This window comes from Limanda limanda, chromosome 1 (assembly GCF_963576545.1).
Source record: "Limanda limanda chromosome 1, fLimLim1.1, whole genome shotgun sequence".
Lineage (NCBI taxonomy): Eukaryota > Metazoa > Chordata > Actinopteri > Pleuronectiformes > Pleuronectidae > Limanda > Limanda limanda.
The window spans coordinates 27,398,844-27,424,174 of record NC_083636.1 but is presented as its reverse complement, the minus strand read 5'-3'; the positions used below and the strand labels follow the sequence as shown (position 1 = coordinate 27,424,174).

Sequence of the window (25,331 nt, the reverse complement as noted above, 5' to 3'; positions counted from 1 at the left end):
TGATTCATAACCATGCGACTACAGTCTTAAATGTCAGAATAGAACACCTGTCGTTTTCTTTGCACCAACATATGGAGAACAATGAGAGAGAAAGAAATGATGAAACTACACAGGACCATATACTGATCATATCAAAGTATTTTTCTATTCTAAGAGAAACTTGATCTTTTTTATTAGATCACTCAGCTGTCAGCCATTACAGAGCAAGAGGGATGCTTTAGAATAAAGGTTTATAGCTTCAAGTGTAACAAGCAGACACAAGTATAGTAGAAAAGGGAACTGGTCAAAAACCATAACCTATACACAATTCCCAACCCCCTCAGTTCCTTCTATAAAGGGGGAATTGGTGTATTTGTCAAGCCAGAACTTATTTTCATAGGTTTGTTCAAGTTGATTATAAGTCATGACAGCAATACACTCACCGGCTCCCTTGCACAAAGTCTCTGACATTCAGTAATAGAGAAGTAGTCGTAGTAGTAGTAGCCCACTTGAGCCAGTTTCGCTCAACAGATACAGGGATTTCCATGGAAACATTCTTTAATTACATTCAGTAGGACTTCAAGTGTTTGACTACTTGATAAGTTTGAGAATCATGTAAAGCTACAGGAGGCGTATGCTTTGTCCTGATCAACATTTGCTCTTACCAGGCATCTATATATCTACTAATTTCAGATATCTGCTGGTATGTTGAACGCATCTCCAAAACTCTTCATCTTATCGGCTAAACAGTTGATGTGTGTTGTAAGGGCTCATGGAAGTGCAGTCCCAATTTGGACATGTGATACATTCAACAATAATATACAGGGGACCACCACTGTGTAGCAGTGGCTGCTGGGACTCATGTTATTTTTCACAACAACAGCAGGTTCACGATAAAGGCAACAACAACTGAATCTTCAGTTTCTGAGTCCTGAGTTGAGCTTCACCTTAACTTAAACTGATCCTTGAATTAACCGGTGAACAGCTATTTGCAGCAGCAACTTCACTGTTTTGCGGACTGAGTCAAGGAGTCGGTCTTTATTTTTGCCACAACCCAAATAGTATGTGTTAGTTTTACAGTTTCAGAGAGAAAGCTGCAACCAGCATAACCACAGGTCAAGCAAACAGCCAATTACAAACAGGCAGGTTTAGAATGGGCACTGCACTAGGCTCCAAATCTCCACAGTGCTGGTGGCCAGTAAAACGCAAACATAAGTGGGTGACAAGCAGGTTGTCAAATACCGAAAGTTCCCAATAACATGTCATCACTGTGACATGGAACTACACTTGATAAAAAACAGGATTCAGAATATGGCCAAATAGAGACCATGGTGTGAAACCTTCCCAACAGTGTCAGTAGATCAATCATAGCTGTTCAGGCACTTCTGTAGGACATTTCAAAAACAGCCACGGGTTACATCATAGACACTCAATCCTAATAATTCATCCAAAGTATTGTTCTGCCAACGTGCTCTCACATTTGCAAATAGATTACAGATGGTCAGTGACAATGAGTCATTAATTAGACCTGAACACATATGGCTTAAAAAAATACAAATAACAGGCCTGTCAATTGTTTTTATCTCTTTTAAGGTTTCATGAAAAAAAATCTTGTCCCAGTGGAGCCTGATATAAAAAGCAATTTTCTCTTTTATTCGTGGTAAAAGCTGTTTTCCACTTCTAAAATGTCCATAGGTATGTATAATGAGCAGCTTTTCAATACCATGGGTAAACTGGAGCCTCATTTCAGTTGAAGTGGAGGGTAAAAATGCAAAAGGAAGTAGGCCATGAATCAGCCGGCATTTCGGAAATCCTTGACTAGTTTTATCCCAAAAACTGTCTCCACCACAAAATAATGCCATAAAAGCAAGAAAATATCTTTGGCCTCGAACTGTTTGGGGAAGATCTCGCAGGACAGATGGGAAAGGAGCTGTAAACCTGTCCTTAAACTTGCTACAAGGATATGGACATATATTTTTATAGTTTGAGTCAGGTCAGTAGTACAGCATGCACTATGGAATGTGCTCTGGTCAACAGAGGCTTTGTTCTGTGGTCCGTGTAGAGAATGTGGCTTTTCCTCCCCCTCATCTTAATCTAAGCGCCGCCACTGCACATAATCTCAGAGTCCTTCACTCACTGCGTACACCGACCATCTAACGGAGATGTAAAATTGTGATAGCCTTGACCCACACCATCAGCCACACAGTCTGCCTATATGTGGAACTATGCCAGTCATTCTCTGGGAAATATTGTCAGCTGTTTACAACCTAGCATCTTCAATATCACATGTACAAATTTTGCATGTCTGCATAGAGGGACTTTCTCGAAACAATGCAAATTAGATGTGTTTTTTGAGATGCTCAAAATACGACTTAACTGTCCATCAAGTTGTCATGGAATAACACAAAAACTACAAACTCCTACTAAGGTTAGAACAGTCAACAAAACACCTTTCAATTTCATAATAATAAAATATCATGACGGAACAATACACACACTTGCATGAAGTATGCCCCACCAAGAGCCTCCCACACACTCTTTGCTATAACAGCAGGAAACGCATGTATAAATACACTGACTAATCTAGTCTATCACCAAAAACGATGACAGAGGGCTTGGCTCCATTCACTCTGAGCAATAAGCACCAAGCGTATGAATGACGTGTACTAGAGTGGGAGGAGAGGGAGGACTGGAAGAGGAGGGAGCATGGTATGGGTTAACAGAATATGGGGTAGTGGTGAGGTATGCAACCGAAAGCAATTTAGGAGCAAGAGCAGATTAAGGGATCATGAGAAGGGAGGCTGAAGGGAGAGACGTATATAGTTTGAAAGAATAACAGGGCAGCAGAGGCAAACATGTTATAGCTGGTAGAATTTAATCTCACAATTTAAGGATGGGTTTTTAATGATAACTCCTACTGATGTGAAATGGCCCGAAAATCTGTATGCTGGCTACATTAGAGCATTACAAGGGCACAGTCAATGTGTCACTACAGACGCTTTTCTTTTTCTTCCCAGAAAACTTTATTGATGGCTATCGAGACTAAAGAGGATTTCAACAAATAAGAACAGAAGTGTTTCAGAAACATATTACCAACCCTAACTTTAATGATGTGTTTGGGGTGTAATATTCAATAAACCAATCTCCATCTCCTATTCCTTTGGAAAGCCAGGTATTTATATTTACCTTGGCATATTGCCAAAAAATGGTGGATTTGCCAAGTAGTAAGAGAGGATGCTACTCAGTGGAAAAGATCTGCTCATGTTCAAAGTGAAAGTGTATGAGCAAACCATGGCAACAGCAAGACTCCACCAAAGCTCCCTGAAGTGAAGCTGGCGTGGGGGGGAGGCAGTGTATTCATGTTGAGTACCTGGTTACGTGGGCATGTACTACTATCTTGATAGCGTGCCCTTTATATAACTGAATTACTCCCCGATTGACCATGTTTATTGCACACAACTGCTTTCTGCTGCCTCAAGATATCAATGTGCCCACAATGTGCCTCGACACACGACAGATTATGCCTTATGCTGCTTGTTAAGATAGGGTATCATGCTAACCATCGGAGCTTGATAGCATACAAACATTTGTTAACTAGTTTAATCCAACTATTTTAATATGTACCAATAAACAAAATAATTAATAGTACTATAACATTGATTTGTGGCTTTGAGCAAGACCAGATCAAAAGCAAACGGATTCCAAGTTTTGTGAATTTAGAATCTAACAATTTCCCTTTGTGCCATAGAGCCATGTTATTATCCAAAACCATAACCTAAACCAGGGGTGCGCACCCCCCTGTTGTTTTTTTTTGCCGAGACGCTGTGGCGGCGCACTGACAAGGAGTCCGCCCCAGTTGACGATCGCAACATCGTCCAGGGCGAAGGGGGCTGCGGGGCGTGGCGGCGGCAAAAAAAAAAGGGGATACGTGCGCCGGAGCCCACGTGACTGCCTCTTGTCCAGTCGTACGATCGACCCACACTGCCTTCGCTATCTTTGGGTAACATGTTTCTTCATTACCACAAACATGGCCACAATAATTATTAAGTCAATCACATGTACACTATCATGATGGTACCAAGAAAATTCTCACTGTATGATTACAATGCTGAAAATAGCCCAATAAACACACAATTTACTCCCGTTTTAATATTTGCTAAAAGCTTTGACAATATTTATACATTAACAAAAAACAACCTTTATCAGAGGTAATTAAATGACTCAATAGACCGGAGCTGCAAACAACAGCAGCAACAAATACATGTACAAACATTATTTTCTAATCTGTGCATTATAACTGTTACATTTACATAACATACCATTGACAATGACAAGGAGTTAATTCACTGCTGCACAACCAAGGCATTTCTACCATATAGGCAGAGGATAGAGAAAACGATGGAACGAAGATAGATGAGAGGCATTGTTTACTCTAGGAGACAAAGAGAGTGAAAGGGGCTGGATAACCATGGCCTAACAAGGCAGTCTATCTGTCTGGCTGAAGCTCCTCCAAGAGTAATCTGGAGGGCAGCACAGTAATGAGAGCCGCACTGCATACAACATAGATAGGCTTATCCCCTGACCTACATGTTACTGGAATGATGACTGTCTCCACTGACCCAGCTTTAGTCCATCAACAGCTTTTGACTTTTTCACTAAGAAAGTTCAAGACAAGCACTAGAGATTTCCAGACATGTTAAGCTCTCAGATAAGATTTTCTTTTTTAGCCTTATTTAAGCAGCACATTTACTAATCGTGGGGCTAGTAAGAGCTTGGCCTTATCGCAGGGGAATTGGTAAAAGCATAAGAAACATGCGGTGTACTGTGTGAATGGTAGAAGTATGACTCTACAGAATGGCAATGATCATTGGCGGTTCCTCTGTGCAGCAGTGAATGAAATAGTCCAGAGGGCAGGCCTGCCCTCTGGACCCAGTCAGGAAACCAACCCCCAGTCACTCCTGCAACTTCAGTGCCTCCTGGGTCAGTGTTGTTGCCATAGGGACGATGGTCAAGGGTAGAAGCAGTTCTCTGACCCCGGAAGTCGTACACAAAACACACAGCTGAGCTTACTTAACTGCTTGTGTGAAAGTGACTGAGTGATAACACAGACAGAGGAGTTGTTAGGCTCCACACACTGCAGTTAAAGCAAACGAAAAATATGAGAGGCAAATTCTGCACGAAACTTTGACTTCACTATTTCATACTTGAAATGTCTGAGTGTGTTTCCCTACGGTCATTCATTCCTTCCACTGTGGCCCACCAGGACCCATTGGCCTAGTTTCACTTCATCCAGGAGAATATGTTGGGAACAAATGTGTCTCTTCTACTAAAAGTCCAATGTTTGTTTAAACTACTTTATAGAGCTGGTCGAAGACCATGGAGCTCTCAGAGAACATGAAATAACCAACACTCAGTATGTGTCATTTGTGTTTCGTCTGTGTGCACACATTTTTAATGGTTTAAGCGGAAATGCAAGTGCAGTGTTTGACAGTAGCAAGCAGCTTGTGATATTTATAGCAAGTAGCACTCGTCTGGTTGATATGGCCGAATGTGATTAGTGTGGGCTAGCTCTCTCCTTATGAAAGGAGCTTTTGATCCAGATTGCAGTGGACTGTTACGGGTTTGCTGGGACACAGCTGAAATTTTATATTAGAAAATATGGCTACAAAAAACAATGCACAAAAACATAACCTGCAGAGCCTGTGAAACACACATGAAATGGCTCTGTCTGTGAAGGAAGGGGAAAGGACAGGGTCACTTCCTCAATCTAGGGCGGAGTGCAAGTGGGCTATACAGTATGCTAGAATGTAAACGTCAACCCCTTTCAAATGGGATCATATACTTGTCAAGACCAGCGAACGATCTGTGAGTCTAAGAAGAATTCACATAGAAAACACTTATTTTATGATCAAACTTCTTGTTGCACAAGATTTATATGGCATAATTTCCAACTTTGTGATAGCAAACTAAAGTATTCTGCAGATACTCCTCGTTTTATATGGGGAAGGTGCACGTGTGAATGCAAATGTCAGATTGAGCGGCTCCGCATTTTCTGCTGACTTTCTCCGCCTAGTTTCCAGGTATAAAGTCTGTAGAAATCCAGGAGAATTGGATGTGAGAACACAGCGGGGGATTCACCTTGAGCAATTGGGGGCTTGAGAGAACTTCGAACCCTTACCCAGGTGAAAAAGTGGTGTGATACACTGACGAAAATGTCAAGAGAGTTTGTGGCGATAAGAGCTAACGACGGTGTCTGTGTGCTGTTAAGAAAATCACATGATCTCCGCAGCGGAGTTTATACGTCACTTCCTGCATCTGCCTTCTGCACCTGGCGGCTCCACCTCTCGTCTGAATAGTGCAGAGGGTTTTTTTCTGTTGCGTTGTGCATGTGTGCAAGTCAAACGGGGTAAACTCTGTAGCCAATCCTCCAGTTATTTCCCACAAGTCATGTCTGAAAATGACTTAAGTTACGACACTGCTATGGAACGCAACTTGCAAACACTAATCAGTATGTTTCAATTTGTAGTTGTTTCAGAATGCTGTGAGAATTGTCAAGTTCTATAAATTTTATTTAGTGTTTGTTAACACAAACGTTCAGAGTGCATGGGTGATTTTGCACAGGAGACTTCAATCATCTGCGAACTGTTGCTGCCCCATTATTTAATTTACAAGGAAGTGCTTTTGAGAAATAATATATCTGTGTAGATACATAAAGATGTGGATGAATCTCTACACTGAAGGGCAGTGCATAACACAGTTCATGGCGGTCTCTCCTCTGGGTACCTCATTAACAGCATTACATTCAACTCCAGCTTGCACAACAGGAGAACTGCTACTTCTCAATAATGCAGTGGGATATCGAGCTTAGAGGACAACAGCTCAGCAGCTGACTAAGACACAGAGATCCATGGTTCCGGAGTACATACTCTTTACACCCACTATTCCCTGGCACAGTTTAGACCTATATGCACGTGTACTTTCCTATTTTACCACTACTGGCAGAGACAACATGCTGTCTTCCTTCCCACAAAACAAATGGCCTTGATAAATAAACACTGGATAATATCCTCAAATACAAAAACTAAGCAGTACTAAACTATGGCTGGAATTACGGCTGAAGTGGGAGAAATACAACCCTGTTGTAACCATAGTGGGGGTTTACAGCTTAGTGGAACCTGAAGTTCCAGTTTCACTCTCCCTTTGGTTTTGGTTCTCACCAGCGTTCTTTGGTCTCAGTGGTCTTGCGTGACTCTCAAACAAAACCATGATTGTTTTCTTTGAATTCATGGTGAACTGAAGGCAGGTAATCTGATCTGTGACAAGGACAAAGTGCCTTTTACAACATCTTCCCAATTTTGTACTCTGAGCAGACAGGTTGCTATAGAGTGAATCACAAGAGTGAGCCGTACATCCACTTGAACATTTACATCTAACCTAAACATATTTTTCTTTTATATAGTGTTTTCATCTATTCATAATTTAAAAACATTCTCTATATCAGAATATGTTCAAGTAAAATGTCTTTTTGCACCACAAGGCCACAGTACCCCATATATATGTACATAGTTAACACTGGAGCTTGAGAAAAACTGAAAATTATATTAAAACTTTCTATCATTGGGACACATAACAGTGGGGTTTCTTTGTGTAGAATCTTAAAAATGAACATATTAACACAATGAATGGCTCATGAAGTATAGAATACGGTTTAGTGTCCACAAAGAATAATCTTTAGACAGACAAGCCACCATCTGTTTTAACCATTCCTACAATACTCAGTTTTGACCATGGACAATGTGTCTAATGATGCACTCCTCCAACACACCATGACGCACAACAACACGCCCCCAATCTGCTTTAGTACACTTGGCTATTTGTTTAAAATGTTAATGTTTGTCTTGGAACAAGCCCTATGGGTTTGTTTCTTATTCACAAATGTACATTCCTGCTACATACCAACATACAACAAAGTATAACTTTATAACTCCGGTCACATCAAGGTCACTCTGTGTTTATGCACACCCCTGGAGACTTAGGAAGAATTTAAATTAAAAAAAGTTTTCAAATCTAATGAATGCGGTCGACTTCGCGTGTTAAGTTGGACAGATGGAAACATTTTTGATGCAGGGGGAAAAGTTGACGTGGAGTTTTACACACTTTGTCCCCAATACTGACATGTGGTCTACCCACATGACACTGTCTCGTGCTAGTCAAAGCATAAACGTTAAAGCACACTGGTTGTGGAGAGTTTTAAATTACAGGAAAAACTCAATTTAACGATTGTGTAAAACCAAACCTTGCGATTTATGCAGGATTCAATACTTAACTGAATATATACCTTAAAATCTCCATTTAAACATTTTTTAATTTGTAGTTTTTTTTTTTGAACCAGCTATTGTGTTTATCATTGATGTCTTACAAACATGAATGTGTTCCCTTCCCCATTCATGGTACTGGTTTGATATATCAATAATTATCTTAACTGCCCAATATGAAAAATAGTATGTGGTATTATAATATGTTTGGCTATATCAAACAGACATGAAGTTGCAAGTTTCTATCTGCAGTCTCAGCCTGTCGCATGGTGCAGGGGATTTAAAATAGTCTCAATCCATAGTGTCTTCAATTCCCTTAGAGATCACTATCATAATTACGCAAATTAATAATCCCCTTGTTATTTCTCTGGACACAGATGGGCCTGAGGCAATTGAATGCAGTCGTATTTTCACTCCAATTATTCAGGCCGTCACAATGCTGAGACTATAGAGATATCATGGATCCCCTGGAGAATGACGAGGGCTGAGACAGTCCACTTCCAAAGGTTATGTCCTCTCTCCCATGTAACACGATGATTAATAAGCATGTTTATCTTCTGACCTCTCACGCAAGCTGGTAGCAGTCTATCCTACATTCACCAAGTCCACTAATGTCAAAATGAAAAATAGATATAGAGCACCCATGACTTATTAACATGCACTTGATCTGCTAATTATCAAAAAATTGATACATTTAAAAGGGAATGTGCAGGATTCAATTTAACCACATTAGTGTTAGCGTAGTAATATATTGGCTTAATATCTTTAAACATGGATGCTAATCACACTATGTGAAAAAACTTGAGCCTCTGTAACTTGTGATGTGCATGTTCGTTGCTGTTAAAATGCAAAAATGATTGAAAGACCAATTGTAGTGCTCATTGATTTTATAAAGTGCTGTTACACAGTCTTTATTATGATCGACTAAGCAATATGCTACAATGAATGGACTGTTGAGAATGACAGCAATCAGATGATTCTGAACAGCTTGAATAAATGAGGGAGATTATTTTACTGGCAGCAACAACAACAGTCTATTATCTGAGTGGAATTTCAGAATGCCTGAATCAGTAATTCACTTCATCCCAGTCTAAACAGTTTCTATGGCTGCTTTCAGGCACTGGGGTACGGACATTTTCTGGAGGGGCTGTATGTGAGAATGCATATGTTCCGGGTCAGTTGCTCCAGACATATTCCTGAACTTTTCCTGCCGGCCACCCTAGTAAAATGGCCAGAAAATGAATAGCGAGCCAGCGGGTGTGTTGATGTTTTAAAAATGCGGCGGTCAGACCCAGACAATCTGGGAAAGATGTGAAAGGCAAACTCCAGAAAATGTCCGGCAAATTGGTTATTGTCATTTTCTGAAGTTTATGACATCAGCTACAGCTACATAACAAATCTACATAATTTTTTATACTAGAAGTTAGTGAATCACTGCATATAAAACTCTTTCCTGTCCACGAAAGACAACATCTGAAATACAACCAAAGCCTTTCATAAGTAGCTTGTTGTGTCTCTCTATGAAAACCACTTCCTGGCTTCATGGAGGCTGATGACAAGTCTGCTGAGATGTGAACACCAGGGTATCCTGTGTGACAAGTTCATCATAGCTGACACTTGTCGTAAACTATTTTAAAGTCCATACAAGAAATTTTGAGTTAAAAAGCATTAGATTCTAAAACAAGAGCTCCTTGTAAACATCTTTCCTGAGGAATTAGGCTTGTCTCATGAAATGAGAAAACTAAGGGGGAGAGCTTCTTTTAAAAAAACACTGTTTTATCTGCAAGTATTGATCACTTTGTCGGGCGAGATTAATCTGAGCCACTGGATAAGTTTGTTATATGTGTGCAGCACAGCAAAATATACTATATCTGGTAAAGCTAATTTAAGAAATTCGCTTGCTTTGTATTCCATGTGAAACCAAGAAAAACTTCTAATTAGACTTGACAAAGTGCAAAGTTGCCTTATTGAATCAACTATTGCATTATCTCGTGCAAATGTGCTTCCTCTTATAGCAAAGCACTATTTTTTCTCCTTTCCCTCTCCATATGCCTTTTTCTGCCACCATTTCCCTTATAACTTGATAACCGCAAAACCATCTACTTTGAAAACGAACTGTGACAAATAAAGAGCTGCAACATGATGAGCAGGTCTAAAACTGACCTGCTACGTTAGCGCGGTTTAGGTTTTGCACAAAAGGTTTTCATGAATGTTACATCATCTATATTTGGCCAATTTTTTAATTTAAATAACTGCTGGTGATTCCCTTTACCCCGAAGGCATGTAAAAATGAATTAACTAGTAGAAACTGGCTTCAAGCATAACCTAACCGACACCTATAACTGGAGTGTTACGAGACAGTGCTTTACATTATGCATTTGTACACGTCTGTATGTAGAACATCAGAGGTGAGAGGTCCTTTGAAATGGTCTGGATTCTTGAGAGTATTTTCGTCTTCATTATGAAGTCATTCAATCTAACCAGGGCAAAGAGGGAAAGTTCTCTGCTGGTTATAAATAGTTGCACAAAAATATCTTCTGCCGGTAGGTTCTTACTTAAATATGAGATCAAGTTAAATATAAGTCTCCAGGATTCCTTGCTGCAAAGAGGAGACCCGTAACAAAGAGATTAGCTCTTATCAACAAAGTTGCAGTAAATAATGTTCATAAAGTAGAGTCTAATGTCATTATATTCTGGTTCCTTGTCTGCCCATATTAAATGGCTTTGAAAAGGATATAGGCATTCTATTTGTATCAATAAATCAATCATCACGACAGTTAAGCAACATTATTTGGCTGAACCTAACCAATTAAAGTTTACGGGGCTCCTTAACAGCCAAGGTATCATCTTAATGCAGTTATATATAACTGCACTAGTGGTACAACAGCTGCTCATTACGCCTCCTCACATACTGTAAAAACACCAGAATGTTTTCCTTATGCATAGTGTTGTGACTGTGTTAACATAAACAACACTCAGCTGTTTCAACTGAACATTCATAGATGGCAAAATAACAGATAATTTGCTGACATTTTAAATGTAATTTTAAATTGATTAAAAATTACTTTTCAACTTCAACAGTTATTCCCTTTTTGAAATGAGGCTGTCTAAACATAGAATAAATCTGCCAGTCACAACATCTACATACTGTCACCATTGTTACTTTGGGTTTTATATAGAGCATTTGAGTTAGGAAGACATGCAAAGTTGTGAGACAGCCTGTATTTTTTATGTAAATTAAATTTCAATTGAATTTGCATTAGTTGTAATGTTATTGTACCTATGCACACTTTGCACAGCATGTGACAGACACAAACAAAAAGTGTCAGTGTTCATTCGGCTCAGAGATCAGTTCCATGTTCACACTTGAATATACAGTTATCTTATTGAGTGTAACAGTTTATTTTGAACCATGAAGTACAAGAGAAGCGGACGATTGCTCTTTACACTGAGCCGAGTATGTTCTATAGACCAATGTTGCTTGTTCCGTTTCCAACTCACAGACCTCAAGAGGAGCTGCAGGGCTAATAATCTAGGCTACTCCCACAGATGGCCGGCAATGGAAAAAGCTAAGGGAATGGATAGTAAATTAGCAAGAAGAACATAAAAGGCGATAGATTAATTCTTAACACAGCGGAGGTAAATATCTTGCATTTGATTTGTGTGGTACTTCAAATCTATGTCTACAGTAAGTTCAATATTAATTAGACATTGTATTAGTCTCTAAGCAGTTCAGTCATATCCATGTTAGACAGATGATGCAGCGGAGAGCTATGAAGGACGAGGTATCAGACACAGATGCTAGTCAATATGAGACAGAAAGACGAAGGGAGTGAGATGCAGTTTGCCAAGTCTCAATAACCAGGTCAGACGCATTCAGGTCAGAGCATGTATCTATGCAGACAACTGCCACATTTCCCTTGTTTGAATCCTGTAGAATCTAGCTGTGCAAATCATATACATTTTTATATTCACGAATCACATTTTGCCTCATATGGCTTAACACTACAGGGTGCAACATCCTTTGTCCTTAACCTCAACTACCAAGAAAAAATCAAACCCTCATATTACGATATACATCCTGGAATGGTAGAAAACATGGATCATTTTGTAGAATGCTACAGCGTTGAGTTTGTTGTGATGCAGTCTTAAGGAAATATTTTTTTGTCGATTTGAATGGCACTTTGGGTTTTTGCAAACTGCACAGACAAGAAATGTACAAGAGGGCAACAACAATGAAGACGAGAGAACGTGACACAGAAACGGGTGGTTACCAACAGAAAGTCTCAAACCAGCTAAGGGAAAATAAGGAGGTCATACCTAAATGAGGTTTCTACTTCTTTCACATGGATGAAAATCTGAAACAGATCAGAAAACCATGTGAAAATTATGCTACAAGCTGGTCCCCACAAAAGACTCAAACACCACTAACCTCTTTGACCTTTAATGCAAGCATCTCTAACAGTATGGAGAGAGCTCTATGGATAAGAACCACATAAGTACAGTCACATGCTCAAAACAGAGACACTGTGCCATGACATTTTTATTTTTATTTATTTTTTTTAATTGAGCAAACACAAGGAGCGCAAGATGACAGATCACGAATTTGAAGACTCCGCCTGTGCCCCTATGACACCAGCCTGGCTTTCTATTTTTTTCAATTGATCACAGAGCAAAACCTGGCAGCAAATTTGAACTATACCTGATTGTCTATATTGGTTGGGCTCAACAACCCACCACTGCTCATATGTGGCTGAATGGTGCTGTAAGAGTTGTTAAAATGGCATGTATTGATTACAGTGCTGAAAGTGCACTCACATAATGTAGCCCTTTAGTCACCATGTAGCAGTCAATCAATGATTTTCTGCCCAACTTATTTTGGTGTTGATTAATGAACAAAGAAAAAAGAAATCCCTATAATGGACAAAAAAAATGATGACTGTGGAAATGAGAGACTAGAATGTTGACATTGGTTTGAATCCAAGTTTCGAAGGTGGATACATGCCAAGCCTGCAGCGGAGTGAACATTATGCACACAACATGGTTATGAGTTATGGGAAAAGCCAAGTAGTCAAACAAGTAAATGTGGAAATACTGCAATTCAGACAAGGCAAAAGTCCTTCAGCTTTGAAAGGCAAACCTGTTCCTGTATACAAAGCTAAGAAAAAGAGCTGCCTCTCAAGTAGCAGCGAGTTGACATAACATCACTGGCTGCCTGACATTCAGTTGTGTTGACTTCACTTCGCGGGTCATAATACTTGCATCCATAGCGTCCACGAGACAGACACTTTATGGTTTTGGGCGACTGTCTAGACGTAAAGAAATGTGTTATCTATAGAGTATGACTTTGGTCAAATTGAATAACCTTGTTATCCGATTGAGTGACACTTGTGTGAACCGAAGCAGGAAACATGTATATTTGACTAAATCATGACTGGAAAGGAGAGAAATCTAAAGCCATCTTAAAAGGTTTCTATTACTAACTGACGTACACAGTTCAACTACAACATTAAAACAGGTAAGTGGTTTAATGCAGCGGTTGATCGGGCCATGAAAATGATAAAACATACAAAATAAATGAACTCTTCTAAACAGGCCAAATGAAGTTACCCTGCCTGGTTTTATGTTGTGGTTACTAAGTATTTTTCCCCCCTTCATTTGGCCAAGAATATAGACTTGAAATAAAGATGGACTTGATGCATCTCCCTGATCTCCCGCTATCCAGAAATTAAGCCAAAACACCTCGGATATACCTCAACAACGTCGGTGGTACCCAGAGTCTGCGCGGTAGCAATCAGGGAGATTGAGCCATGATCCAGAGGTTTCGTCGATAGAAGCGTTCAACCAAATGTTAGTCAGTCTCAACCGTCAAATGTTTTATCGCATCAAATAACTACTGAAAACCAAACTTAAAGGTAGAATTACCCCTTGAACACACATCAGTGAGATAAAAATAGATAAACAACCTACTGGGGAAAAATTCTTGAACATGTACTTTTACCATTTAGTTTGCTTAATATTCCATAAAATAAAATGGAAGATACACGTAATTCAGCCAGCCACTAGGGTGCGACCGAGAAACTTTGGCTTCACTATTGGAGAGCTGCTGTGTCGTCCATCTTTGTATGCAGTCTATGGCATGGACAACATGACATGTGTATGAACAGTCAACACCCTGAGGACCCTTTTCTAAACGGTAATTTACAACCTATTAGAATTAACCTCACAGTTCCTAAGGGTCCATAACTTAGCTTTGTGGGAAAACTGTCACAGTGAAAGCAATTATCATGTTCTTTGACTGACAAGGTTTAACTGAAACAGCTGCAGAAAGTGAGCAAGTTAAGGCATATGAACAAGTGAGGGCACAATAACTACACCATCAGTCTTGAATTTCATACTGCCAATTTCAGATTACATTAGTTAAACATGATATCTTTGCTGTTTCAAGTATTACAGTTGCCATATTGCATCAAGGTCACACAGGTCAGAAGCTGTGAATAGTGAACTAATCATGAAATATTTTTAAATTGAACAGTGTCTAGGGGGTAGCTATTTCCTGACCTTTTTAAGTTGAAATAGGATGCTGAATGAGGACAGAGCTAGTTTGGCAGGTGTATCATGTGTCTTGGCCTCCAGGAGAACAGGGTGGGGCCGTCCTGTTGTTTCTTGTTAGAGTTGGACTGATGTTCGACATTACATCAGATGAACACTATTCATACAGGCAGGGTTACTTCAAGAAATTTTGATATGAATCCAAAAATACAAACCCCATAAAAGATTCAGTGTAATGCTGATGTATTTAATGTGACACGTAGGGTAACTGCCAAAAATAAAACACTACTAAATACCACAAAATAAAAGCCAAAAAACGTTAGCTGTGTAAACTGCAGGTTAGAGCTGCAGAGGGAATAAATAGAACATTAAATTCGAAGAAAGGGAAATTACATGAAATAAATGGGGTGCTTTACATACCTTGTCATTTAGGACTCAAGCGCCTGGATGCCAGTGGATGGCAGATGACAGCAACAATTTGCTTATCTAATAAAAAAAAAGACAATGAAAAAAGAGAAATTAAGCACCAAGCATAAATTAAGCAATAAAACCACAAGCAATTAACAAAATGTTTAGGCCCCATTGTAAAAGTATATTGATTCCTGTTGTCGCTATAAGTATAATCATGGATTGAAGTTACAAAAACTTGAAGCACTGGTACAACTTGGTCCATTTATGGTTGACATTACATTACCTTAATAATGGTAACAAAGCAAAAAGTTACAACAGAATGCTGAAGACCATCATCTGAGACACACATTTTTATCAGATTATCATTTTGATATGATTTAAATGTTAAATATGATATTGGTGCCAGTGTTCCAGTGAAACAAGAGACTATATATCATATAGTCATATGTATTCATATTTTGCATACTACTGTGAAATGATATAAGCAAACACCTTATTATACTAATTCATAGTGTGTGTAAGTTCATCTTATATCATCTTATCCAGTCACTTTTATTATATATTGTCATAGTGATCATTGTCTAATTCTTTGTGAGAAGAGACAAAAAAACTGCCTAAATCTAAACAGACGAGATCAGATTATTTTGTGTTATGTCCATGTTACATGGTGCACGTTAATTAGCATTCAAATTTGGGTCAAAGGACCCCTCCTCTCTGTCATCATGTTAAGTTATGCTCGTTAGGGGTTGGCTTTGTAACTCCGGAAGCTACAAAGGTTCAGTATGTTCGACAAAAATATGATTTGTCAGCAGATTTTTCAGTAAACTAGAAAGTTGTGTTGAATGGAGGCTGAATTCATTAAGTTTCGGAAATAGAAAAGCTCCTCCTCCAAGCTGAGTTAGTGCTGCCAGAGGGGACACACAAAACGCACACAGCAACACATTTTATATTTTCAGCAGACCCAACTCTCTCTGCAAGTCTCATTTTATCCCGTCAAAACATTGAAATGTTGCGAGTTAAACATTTACAAAAGTCTGAATGCGATCACCATTGAACGGTTCAAGACAGTAGTAAAAAAAAGCAAATTAACTAACATTCATAGAGTTTATCTACAAAAAACAAGAAGCTGAACAAGAATCAGCCTTGACATGTGACATGATCTTGCTTCTCAGGTCAGAGCAACAATACGAGAGTGTTGTTCGTGCATGTCTGGAAAAGCATTAGCCTTGCCAGCTGATCTGAGACAAACTGAGCCAGCTAAAAGATAGGATCATCCCTCCACTATCCTGATCGAGGACAATAGAGCCATAGAGCAGGAACGAGGGGGAGAGAAAGAGGCAGCAAAAAAGAGGAGGGGAAAGAATTTTTTTTGACTTATTCAGAGAGTCTCCCAATCAGCTGCAAACACACTGGACTGCACTGACACTCATTAGTTTCTGCTCCACTTCCTCTTTGGTGCCTTTATCCTCATCCCATCTATTTGGGATTCTGAATCTCGCCAAACAAAAGTTCTCTCCGTCGCACAGATGAATAAAGCAAGAGAAGTGTCAATTTTCAAACTGGGGGTGTGATCTGTGGGGGGAAGGGGAACACTGCTGCCACACCAACAGCCTCTCCCCCCATACAGACAGCCCCATCGCGAGCACACTTTGAAACAAGGAGTATCTGGTTGAAGGAAAACACCTGTGCCCTATGTATATGAGCCCCCCGCCTAAAATGTACTTTGCACAATACGATTCATGTGCCTCTGCCAACGTTATCAATGTTTCTTCTAGGTGTTTTTATTACCAGCGTGGGCAGCACTGACCCCGCCTCCACCCCCGCGGCGCCAGTGTTATGCAGAGACTTTCCTGCACCTCGCGGGAGCACCAACAGCTACAGCGGAAACCCGTTACCAGTCGCAACCATCTCTACGGCAACGTTCTGTTTAAAAACTATATATTGTTGTTTGTTGGTGTATATCAATAACGATAAATTATCCGATGTTATGCTGTTCATCGTCTAAGATTTATTACTCAGTTTAAGAAGCATTTCCTTGTGATTGGTCTGATCAGGCAATATTTCTGAGGCGTTGAAATGTGGAAAAATCCCAAATTGCCAACTCAATCAAATAAAGCCTCTGCTAAAACACATCTTTTCTTATCATACTTTGATTTAAGTGTCGTTATTTAGTGTTGAAGGTGCGACTCGATGCAGAACTGGTGCCATGAAAGTATGCCCAGCTATTTCAGCATTATTGAGCTGACATTTATACAGTCCAGTCAAACGTCTAAAAAGGCAATTCAGGTTAATAGATCTCTAGAAATAAAGTTGCATTGTGAATTATTTAGCAGTTGTGCATTTACTTAATTGCTGAGGTTTGCATCCACTTCTTTTCTCGAGTGTTGGATGAATGAAATGATCAATAGTGAGAAAAACTGCCCAAAATATAAGTTCTTCCAACAAACGTGATTATACAGTAAAGTAGTTATTACATGTGCATTTGTACATTGCCGTAGAGATGATTATGACAGGTCGCTTCTTTTTTCATGTAGGTCTCGGCGGGCATACGGAACTCTGCACAACACCGGTCAACAAGTGATTCTGCTCGTGCTTGCGTGTTTATGTCTGCTCGTCTCTGTTGCTCTGATAAGTACGCGTATCATAAACTCCAGGGGGAACCAAACGAACACAAAACAAGTACCGAGTACCAAACGGGTCCCCAGAACCTCTTACGGTGTCCACCATCAACGTGCACAGTTAATTTCTTGAGGAAGTGGATACATGTCGCCCATCGTTATACACAGGCTATGGCCAAAACGCATGCACTAGATCAGTGAGTATACTGTGTACACTGTGCTGCATGTGATTATACTAAAGTTTCCAATTTGAGACACAACAGACATGTGTGTAAGAGAGGGAGAGACAGAGAGCAGCAGTGGAGCAATTAAGGGCGGCACACCAAGTCACAGAAACACTACATTAGAGATCTTTTTCGTCATTGTGAGAAGTGTAAAAAAAAAAGAAAAAGATTTCGGTTCCATAATGAAACTACACCCCCACAGTCTAAGCAACATCTTCAGATAACTCATACATTTGTAGTTTTCTAGACACCATTATGGTGTAATTAGAACGATAACTATCCAGTAGTGTGATAAATGATGTAACTAGCTTTTTAAACCGAAGGAGGGCAGGGCTTATTTCTGCTCTTTAAACTGCCAATCACACAGATGGAGCCAAGTAATACAGTTTATTTGTTTTGTTTGCTATGGTAATAATCACATTATTTTTCATTACTGGGCTAATTGACTATGAGTAATACTGTTCTTTCTGTTCCTCAACCAGGCCAGTGAGTTCATCTTCTCTGCTAATAGACTGTGCAGAACACAGCAAACCAAATTTAGATTTGCTCGCTCACAGACTGCAAGTAAAGCTGGAAATGACCACGACTTGTGAGTCTTTTACTACAAGTGGTAAACACACAAAGAATGAGCAATACCTAACCTGTAACCTGTCCCATGACATCACAGGCAGCCTATGGTGTATTGGGGTTAGTGAAGGAGGCGCTGACTACTGTGTATGTTCAGCCAGTTATAATCACAACACACTGCTGCACCTGATAACCAAAAGCAGATCTTCTCTGCGTTCTCCAACCCATCACTGCCTGTGTGCACAGATCAGATGTTATTTCCGAGCTAGTGTAGTCACTGATGTTTTAAAAGTATCATCAACATAGCGCAATCTCTTTCAGCAACAGGAAGAAAAAAAAAGCAGAAATTAAATGTATAATTAGTCTGAGACACAAGAAGAGAAACTACTGTATCTTTAAGGACCATTTTTGGTCATAGAAAATGCGATGCATGTGGTAATTTGCATTGTGAGTGGGAGAAAATTATCTGAACTTAAGTTCAGATATGTTCGAGGCACATACTGAAAACAGACTTAAGCTGCTATCTTTCATAACTGAATGTAAACACAGCTAGGTTCATATGAATACAAGGTAGTAGGCCAGTGCCGGATCTGAGACTGTTCCTTGGGGACGCTGTGCCTCGTCATCACCCAACTAGCGGGAAATCAATCCCGGGCGACCTGTCTCATGACACTGATTATCTACTGTTTTTGTTAACCCTACCTTCTCCAGTCCAGCCACAAAACATGGACCAACAGTACACGACATGCAGCAGACAGATCCAGATGAAGTCAGTTACACTGGCAAGAGAAATTATGAGTAGCTGAAAATGTAGGATTTATCACACATGAATCAAATAAAAGAGTCTGGTGCCGAATAAGTTAGGATCAGTAAAACTGCAGGTTTTATCTAGCCTCACCGATGGAGCGTTTACAGTACACAATATTTAAAAAAGTAACGTATTAATGGATTCCTGGCTGCATGTTCATCTGTAGTGAATATGACTAGAGTAGGGTTGCCTTAGCAAATAATCGATTATTGTTCAATAACGTTATTAATAGTCGAACATGAAAACTCCTCTAAAGACCCATACCTAGACTAGAGGTTATTACTAAAACTTTTCCTCCCTTTTGCCTGCAAGGAATTTTGGACATAAAACATCATGTAGTTCCGTTATATAAAATATGTGGCTATACATCAACATTGTGCTGTTTGCTTTATTCTGTGCCCAATGCTCAGACCTCTTACTTTATGTGGATAGACACTGACCAGCATTCTACACTCAAAAGCAGTTACTGTATGGAGGCAGCTCTATAGGTGACGTTACAACAGACCAGTTCTTACAAGATCTACTTGTGAGAACTCTTTTCTTTCCTCTTCTCCATTTCCATAAACAAAACCCTTTCAAAATAATTCCATTACATAAGTTCCTCTAGAGAATTCAGTCATATTCTCTGTACCAGTAATATATTTCATTTTAGTTTTTGGATACATTATGCAGGGGGAGAATGGAAGCTGTTCACAGCAGGCTCCTATGTGGTTTCCTATTTAGACAGAAGAAACTAAATTGAGGAGTATTTTTCTTTTTGAAAATATCTGCAGATATACAGAAGACTGAAGGAACAAATAGATGTTTTTCTAATTGGGTCACAAAAGCAGAGCAATGATGAGGGAGGTCTGAATGTATCAATGTACTGTATGCATGTGTTAAATGTATAGACTGGAATGTCAAATTGTTATCTAAATTTCCACAAATATCTCGTCAAAGTCTGTTATGAACTATCCATCCTTCATTGTGTTTAACAGACTATTCATTAGACATTGATATCTGTCAGTTGTAAATGTACATACCTGCTATTTGTTAGGTCAGCTTTAATAGCCACTGGGCAACAGACCAAGAAAATTAAATCTATAAACGCTGTCTTCATCTCTGACTGATTTATCATCATGACAAACTAAGTGGTCCTTCAAATGTTGCTGTGATGCCACCATCTTTCCTTAGAGCATAGATCTAAATCCCATGCAGCACGTGTAGTGACAAAATAAATCAATCAATTAAACACCAAGAACAGACATTTGTGTCTAAATGAGTGACGGTAGGGGAAAAATTGTGAAAAGACACAAACACTTGATGTCACAACAAATGTGTTTCAAGAAAAGTGTAATTAGGCACAAAAACGTGTGCCTGTGCTTTTAATGCAGGCTGAGTGAATCAGTGGGTCTGAAACAGGCTATTAACTGGAATGGCACTCATTAGAGCACATATGTCTGCCAAGGCCCAACATTCCCATATATTCAATCAAGCTGCACCAAATTTCACACATTCAGATATCAGTTCACCAAATGTGCCTCATTTTTTTGTATGAAGATCCTTGAATTAATTCTCTAAAAAACGATAGCCTGCCCGATTCGCAAGTGTACAGGTTCTTCTCTGACCCATACTTCTATGGTTTCATGGAAATCCATAAACTTGTTTTTTTTTGTCATTATCCTTGGCAGAGGTACGATCAACACATGCCAGGTGTGAAGACAATCTGTACGAAAAGAGATACATCCATTTCAAGAGTCATCTACCTTTACGAGTCATGTGCCACTACTGTGACTCTGAAAACTAATATTTAACAATAGCCGACTAATCCCATGCAATCATCAGAAAGGAACTGCAGAGTCATACAATGTTTGCAGCTGTTTGGTAACACCTCTAAAATACCTGCTCATTGTGATCTCCTCAGTTCCAAAAAGATTCCTCAGGTGGCTGAGTAATCCCATGACTTTGCTTTTCTGCCACATGACTACAATTACCAATTCAAAACTTAAGTTAACGCCCACAATTAAATCATCCATTGTTTGTTACACACTTTCACCTCATTCGAGGGAGTAGAACGCACACACCTCTTTGCAGCCAACAACTCATTCCCCTAGCGGCTTCTGTAGTGATTAAGAAGGCTCACGGAGGCACTCATAGAAAAACATGACTAAGACAAACTTCTACCCAAACCAGTCCGAGCACATAGACGATTATTACCAACAGCTTAAACAAAGATGTTGCACCAGTTCAAACACTGGAACTGTGTGTAGAGCGGAGCGGTGCAGCAGAAATGTGTTAACTCTGTGTTGACTCTGTCTGTTGGAATAGATGTGACACACAGCAGAAACAAAGGGTACAGGGTTCGTCTTCCTCTCAGTGACTTCTAAGGCAAACATATACGAAGACATGAAAGTGCCAGTTACATTAAAGGACACTCACTGATGTGATGCCTTTTGTAAAGTTACATTACTCTGAAGACTTAAACTTAAGTAAAAATGATTGAAATGAACCACTTGCCTCACACTATTATCAGCTGATATAGTTGTTGGGTCTTTAACAATACATCAGGTTAATATTACCATGTTCCAACTGGATTAGTTATTAGTGCATTTATGTTTCACTCTGTTTGTATATGTAGAAATATAAAAAGCTCTCTAAAGCTGGTCATCAGACCGGAATTCAATCACCTTCAAGAAGTAAATATATTGCCACCTGAGGAAACCAGGAAGAGTTCAGAATCGCTTAACAATACAATGACAGGCTGTTTAAATGGAAAAAAGGGGTTTAACCTGGGTGACCACGGCCTAATCCTTGGGAGTTTTATTTGTTCAACCCAAAGTGAGATACAGAGATAGGGCTGAAATTCACAATGGGAGCATTATGGACTTTGGATTAACTATTATGCAGCCAGAGTAACATTTTTGGAGAAGATAAGGTAATGTGGCTTTGCGACGTTAGTTGAAAGCCTTTGTCAAGTCTTTTATTTTTTTCTGTCTCCGAGTGGCACAACAAACTGCTGGACGAGTATCTGTAAGTGCACTGCTTTGACACTGGTGTGAGAAAAAGAACAGTACAGTAAAGGGCCTTTGTTTGAGGGAACCTTATCTAAGATTCAAGATAAGGTCTGTTGTAAATGATCAAATGTGAAACTTGATAAATGAAAGGCTACGGCAACATTAGATTTCAACATCACATCGGAAAGTTACCGCTGTCACAAGACTATGTGCATGTTACTGTGATTTATTTCATATATATATGTATTGAAGAACAGCCTTACATAACAACATTTGCTGTTAATTCAATGAACTATCAAAATAATGCACTATAGCAAAATACTAATACAGCAGTGAATGCAAATAGTTTGAGGAAATTACCACAAGGTCTGGACACACTGAAGTTTTACATTATGCATTCCACCAGTCAGCATTATCATGAATACCTGGCTAATCATCTACAAGCAGCTGGCTACCCTCTCTTGGATTGTTGGCCTACAACAATGACAAGAGGCAGCTGGCAGATCCTCGTCTTTGTTTACATTATTATCAGCACACCAACAATGCCATTTGAAGGCTGATCAGATCTAGTGTGCGTTTTACGACAATGGAAGCCATCAAATTCAAGGTGTGAGGTTTAAGGCAGCAGAGGCTTGTCGCTGTGTTGCAAGAAGCAGGGCTGCAGGAAATTCACCTGCCTTTCAAAGTTCAGGCAGTGTTTGTATCATAACATACAAGTGCATTCTCTCTATGGCAACAAACAGCAGCTTCCTGGGTTGGTCCAGCTGGGTCAACTTTGTTTTGCACGGCAGCGTGAGATCATCTACAGGGATGTGTAACTCAGTTTATCATCTGCATGGGGTTTGTAGATTATTATTCAGACAAGGAGAAGATCTAGACTGCACGCATTGTGACGTGCTGAAACCACAAAGCACTCGATGATATGAGCTGAAAAACGACCGCAGACCTGCTGCGATTTCCACCTGATGGTTATTTGTCTCATGTCCTCTGGAGGTGTCTTGACAGCATTTCCCCACAGAGGTGACTAACACACAGACTTCGAAGGGGAAAAAACACAGTGGCTGGACCTGGTTAAATTCCTCTAATCAAACAGAGATTAGCTCCCTCCGCATCTTTCTCAGTCTTAACGGGATTAAATTACATTAGGAGTTAAGTGGGGGGGGGGGGGGGGCAATAATCTGATTAGCGAAGCGTGTGATAAAATGAAAACGCCGATGTGTTGCAGTGCAGACGAGGCTAATCCCTGCTCCGTCCGCCGAGGCGCAGTGAAGATGCTCCGGCAACAATAGATGTGACTGCGGCTGTTGTTGAAAAGACGACAGGGTGATGCAAGTGCTGCGATGCTTTGTTAATTTAGATACACAATCAAGCTTTTTACTGGACGTGTGGACGCGATCTAACACAGACAAGCACCAATGGAGCCTCAGTGAAAATATGTAACCACGTCCAGCTGTTGATGTGCAAAAAACAGCTGCCTAAACATCTCACTAGCTTTTAAAAAAACAAGTGTTTTTTTTTTAATCAAACCAATGTGACTCGAATAATTCACGAAGCAGCAGAGTTGGTGTGATGTCGCACAACCATTGTTTCGGTGACGGGACCACACAGCACCAGAACGGGACATGGACGCTACGCTCGCAGCTAGCATCGGTGTTAGCATGTTGTGTGGGGCCCCACAGGCAAAAGGCAGAAAACTAGCCCAAACAAAAGAGACTCACCTCGGTCGATGTGGAGTCGCTGGGTCGGTAAATGGTGTCCGGGCCGTGGGCGGGCTGCGAGTATCAGAGAAATGCTGAAGCAAGTGGACATTAGCTGGATTTGTGGTTACTTCAGTGTGGGTCCTTTTTTGGGGGGGGGGGGGGGCTAGTGCTAGCAGCTAGCTAACGCTGCCCACTTAAAGAGCCACCGTCTCCTCAAGTTCTCCCGACGAGCCGAAGCTTCTTCTGTCCTCACTTTTTAAAATATCCGAGCTACTCAATTAAAAGACAACAACCCGGAAGAGTGCGAAGCAAAAAAACAGCGACCACACTACAACCGGGTCCTCGCTGTGTGCGACTTCACCGACGCGGAGCACTTAGAAGTAAAAAACAAAATCCAAAATGTCCACACGACATTCAGCAGCAAGGAAATACAAAAGGCAAGAGCGACCTCCGACAGAGCCGAGCAGCTTCCTCTGAAGTGTGCCGCGCCCAGATGTTTTCGCTCATTATTTCCTCCGCGTTTGGAAGAAGACACATCTGCAGCGATGGCGACGGTGCTAATGGAAGGTGGGAGCGCAGGTCGGCCGGGTCGAAGAGGCTGCGCTGCATCCAGGGGGGCTGCTTCCAGAGGAACACGACGAGGCGGCTGCTGCTGCTTCCTTCTCCCCGCGACCTCTGTGCCTGCACCAGGGGGCCGGCTGTCCGCCTCCAGTCCAGCCCCCCCCCTCCTCCAGGGACGACGATGCTCTCTCACTGTCAGAATCAGAATCAGAAGTATTTTATTGCCAAGTACGTTTACACATACAAGGAATTTGCTCTGGTTGTAGGTGCATACAATGAACATAGAAACATAAAAACGCAATAATTACAACATGCATAGGAGAGCAATAAAAAATAGGAAACCAGTATATATTTACTCACTGTTTACTTCTTATTTACTCACTTTTTACCAATATTTATACATAGTAACATTTATTTTGACATAAACATTTTTGAATAAAAATATATAAAAGATCAGATATAAAAAGTGAAATGCTAAATGCAAATCAGTGAACAGTGTCAGATTGCAATATGCAATGTAATGCAGTATAATATAATATGATATGATATAATGTGTTAATTTAACACATCCTAGAGGTGTGGGGGTGGAATAAAAGTCCGAGC

The 25,331-nt window shown here is 40.1% G+C and overlaps 1 protein-coding gene across 1 annotated transcript in view; it reads right to left on the bottom strand.

Annotated features, from left to right (window-relative positions):
• Window positions 1-24,830, bottom strand: part of erbin (erbb2 interacting protein) — a gene marked incomplete in the record, with an annotated part of 49,937 nt that extends 25,107 nt beyond the window's left edge. Inside the window, 2 exon segments of the mRNA XM_061081861.1 lie at window positions 15,267-15,332; window positions 24,186-24,830.
• Window positions 24,831-25,331: the final 501 nt, after the last annotated feature.